Source organism: Odontomachus brunneus, unplaced genomic scaffold (assembly GCF_010583005.1).
Source record: "Odontomachus brunneus isolate Ranch 3 - 2012 unplaced genomic scaffold, Obru_v1 Obru_scaffold_108, whole genome shotgun sequence".
Taxonomy (NCBI): domain Eukaryota; kingdom Metazoa; phylum Arthropoda; class Insecta; order Hymenoptera; family Formicidae; genus Odontomachus; species Odontomachus brunneus.
In genome coordinates, this window is record NW_022639558.1 from 1233385 (window position 1) to 1237865 (window position 4481).

Genomic DNA, 4481 nt, shown 5'->3' on the forward strand with positions numbered 1-4481 from the left:
AAAACGACGAGAGAGAGAGAGAGAGAGAGAGAGAGAGAGAGAGAGAGAGAGAGAGGGAGGGACTTCCTACAGTTCCGCTGCTTTCTATTACGAAAGTAAGAGGCAAAGTACTTCATACAGAGTTTATGGATACTATGACAATATTTCGGAGATGCGGAAAAGAACTCGCTAGTGCTAGATAAAGAGGTATCAGCGATTCGACGAGGATAGGAAGGTCGCGATCGAAGATGTTGAAGGGAGGGCGCCACCTCGCCGACAACCTCATTTCTATCGGCTCCTCTGGGCTGCGAACTGGTTCCCAGCGATGGCCCTCATGCCAATACTTGCCATTTTTCGCACAAAAATGCTAAAAAGCATGGGTTAGTTGTAACGCCGTGATATAGAGATATCTCATCAACACGTACTTAGAAAATAAAGAAAGCAAATAAAAGAAAGAAATGAAAAGCGAGAGAAAAAGAGTTTGGATTCTACTGAACTAATCATCTATCAAATTAACACATTTGCTACTAACGTCACATATGTGTGAATACAAAAAATTGTAGCAAAATAACTGAATCGTATCGATCATACACATTACTATCACACAAAGATAATTGGAGTGATGCAGCTATGCTGCTCACAATGAAATATTTGTCGTCATGTGCACCATATCTCTTTTTTCCGTGTGGAGTAAATTGAGCCAAGCTTCATTTTCTCAACTCTACGATTAATCTTCTCGAATTCTTACGATCATCGTTGCAACGTTTCTTCTCGATTTCTTACTTCCATTCGCGAGCTACATATCAATCACATCATCAAAAACATTAATAAAAACGACATTAATCTGATCTCGCTCGATTTCACTCTGTTCGTGTTTGCCTGTGACGAGTGACGTGCAAAAGAAACGTGAATGTTGATAAGCAATTATCTATCGTTGCAAATATAGCCACGTGATTACTCGTAAGTTGAACTTCAAGGAATTCTCCGTGGGCTGCACATCACGAGTGTGTACATTCGACTGGAAAACTTTGACTCATCCGCTCAGTGAGCCTCATTTGAAATGCAAATATCGTATTTTCGTCGACCCGTTTACGAACACGATATACCGCCAGCTGCCTAGCCAATTGTTGGCGCGCATTACTCATACAATTGTATATTGCAGTCGCATATTGTTAAAAGTCAAAGTTTCATTAGATTTATATTGAATGTTTTTTTTTCCACATATGCAGGCATGAGATTGATATATGTATCAGCGTCATGTAACGTACATGAGTCGTTCGAAAAGTACGTGATCTAATACAGAAGTAGCGTGAATTTTTGGCCGAATCTTTGTTACCGTATTTCAGAGCCTTCCATTACTAGGTGGAGTATGACAGTACAGAACGATCTGCCGATTAATCTTTGTTTGACAGTGCGCCAAAGTGAATTCTAGTGAACGATGGGTTCTGCGTTTGGTTACACTAGCAAAAACTGAACTGAACAATTTTATTGTTTCTCGCACCTTTTAATATAACTTCATCACAATAAAGAAGAACTTTTAGCGCTTATTTATAACCGCCGATAAAATCTCGGTCTATCACTTTACTCCAAAAACAAGGGAACAGTCAAAACAATAAACGCACAAAGACACTCGAGGCGTTCACTTTGGCACAGTCAAATAAGAACTAATCGACAGATCACTCTAAACTATAGTCCATCTAATAAAGGAAGGCTCTAAAATACGGTAATAAAGATAATTCGCGCTATCTCTGTATTAAGTTACATATTTTATGAACAATTCATATCTCCTGATATGAGCCTTGTAAATTTTAATACCAATTCTCATTACAATTGCATCGTTGAATATTAACGTCTTTAAATATTAACGCAATGGAAATACAAATTTTGGAAAATAAAAGTCGAAGACATATCTCTCTTTCATTTGAAAACGCGTCGCAAAATTATTCACTGGAAGTTGCATCTATTGGATATATCACAATAACTTTTTCAGCACATATATTTTATGAAATTGAACGCTTATTATATGTATATAGTGAAATATATATTTATATGCTGCATATATGCATTTAAGCTTGCATTATTAGTCGTTACTTGAAACTTGTCTCACGTGAAATACTCAGATTTGAATCCAGAGGTAGATCCAAAGTTTTCAGTTGATCAATCAATTATATGATACATGCAACATCACATTATAATCATGAGTCTTCTCTCAACTGAAAAACTCACACGTTTAATTCTAGATTCAAATCTGAATAAGATAACAATCCCAATTTCAGATCAAACTTGAATTATTAATATATTAAAAAAACTTGGATTATTAATATATTAAAAAATTACACATTATAATAAAAACACGAAAAAAATTTTTATACATTTCTTAGTTCTTCTACGTGATTATATTCTACAAATATTCTTAATATTTAAAAAAAAGATCTAAGACATCAGTTGTTTTAAACCGACTCTTTAAATTTATGAAACTGCTAGTAGATCGTGCTACGTGTAACATTATTCTACATAGAGATTAAAACAATGTAAATATGGATATTGTTAATATAAAATCAGGTATGGTATAAACCGTTATACACAACGAGCGCATAATATCTGCTGACCCATAATTAGTGCAAATATTTGCTAATTTACTAATTTTAATATTTCTAATTATCTTTTTTTAATTTAGATTTAAGTTTAATAATTTTGTTCTAAAACTACTATTTTGAAAGTTACTTCAATTTTAAATGACTCACACAATTAGAACCTTATCTCACTTACCTTACCTTATTTTACCTTTTCTCACTTAACCTTTAGAGGGCCGGGATTTGAGAGGGCATATCCGCCTTAGTAAAGTGGTAAAAAAGGTATCTTATACATCATGGATTGACCATACACTAAGTATCGATCATGGGTAGCGCCAATATATTGGCTTTCCGGTCCGGAAGGGATCAGCCCGTATATAAAATTTCAAATTCGAAAAAATACTTCTTTCACATCAATTTGTAAGTGTAAATATGCGTTTCCGATGTATTTTTCGACGTAGAATCCAAATCTGATGTCAAAAATACAATAAACCTGAAAACAACCCCTATAAAATTACAAAAACTACCCCTTTTATCACGCAATTTTAATTTTTTTTATTTGAAAATGCAGATATATGTTTCCGATATATTTTTCGATGTAGAGTCAAAATCCAATGTCAAAAACACAATACACCTGGACATAACCCTTATAATATTACAAAAACTACCCCTTTCATCACGTATGATTTCGAAACACCCTCTTCTTTTGAACACAGGCTTGGGACCGGCTGTGGCAGAATTATGTTTCTTTTTTTTATTTTTTTATTTTTTTTTATATTTGATTGTTTTTGTTTTTTTTTATTTCTTTTGTTTTTTCATTTTTTATTTTTTTTTGTTTTTTTGTTCATTTTCTGATTTTTTTAAATTCTTTTATTGTTTTTTTTTTAATTTTATAAGTTACGACAATGATCGTTTGGTGTGATAAATTTCAAAGCAAGGTTCAATGCATAAAGTTTTACAACATACTTTACACTCATATGATGATCGACTTCTCTTTTGTGTATACTGCATAGAACACATTGACGTGATACCGTTTTACTATCATCTGAAGCTAGAATTTTTCTAGGGAAATGTCGTCCATTTAGTCTAAGATTAGACGAAATAAATGATGAAACTTCTTGAGAATTTACTTTCAAAATATCTCTTACGACGCTCAATCGAAAATCAGGAAACGAAAAGCAATGATTATCCATAATTCGTCTTCAGTGATAGGAGTCCACGGCTTCATATGTATTCGATGCGGTTCGGGATTTTGTTCTTGAAAAAGATTGGTTTGTTCTACAATCAAATTTACAAGAAATATATCAAAAAAATATTTCAAACATTCTAATGGAGTAGGTTCGTCTAGAGACACGTGATCACGAATATGTGCTTCACCAGTAAAAGTTTTTATAGATGGGTAAAAATAAGGATTATAGTGTACATCTGGTATATTCTCATCACGTTCGTTATCAAGTAAATCGACATCACATGCAATAGTTCTGTCTGTAATAACATCTTCTTCAGGCTCTGACTCTCCACTACTCCAAGCTTCGTCATCACCTGTATTCATTGTATTGCAAAAGTAATAAAGTACGAGGAAGATAGAAAGTAACGGAAAATGTTGTATCAACACAAGTGAAAAAATAAGTGTATCTCGTGTAAGTCTATCTGACCTGACAGAGAACGCGAGGCGACAGGTGCTCTTACGCGCCGTTCTCACGTATGGCAAGGACGGACGACGATAAACGGGCAGGCCTAATGAATGAATATATTTTTGATCTGCTATTTACAATTTTGCCAAATTGTTTTACTAATAAATAGCAACTTCAAAAAGCCCAAATGAAAATAAATTTGTTTATAATAGCAGCCGCACGCGAATTAAGCCATGTATTTATTTTAGAATGTCTCATATGAAAATTAGGGGTACGGGGTGAGTGGGGGGGGGGG

General features: G+C 34.0%; 1 protein-coding gene across 2 annotated transcripts in view; it reads right to left on the reverse strand.

The window, feature by feature from the left end:
• The window catches only part of LOC116849230 (potassium voltage-gated channel protein eag), a 138681-nt gene extending 137088 nt beyond the window's left edge, over positions 1 to 1593 (reverse strand). The window contains exon 1 of one of the 2 annotated variants that reach the window (XM_032826167.1): positions 1481 to 1593. The gene's annotated coding sequence lies outside the window, so the exon portion shown is untranslated. Of the gene's footprint in view, positions 1 to 1315; positions 1402 to 1480 lie in introns of those variants that run through there. The other variant, XM_032826168.1, reaches the window with a different exon arrangement.
• Positions 1594 to 4481: the final 2888 nt, after the last annotated feature.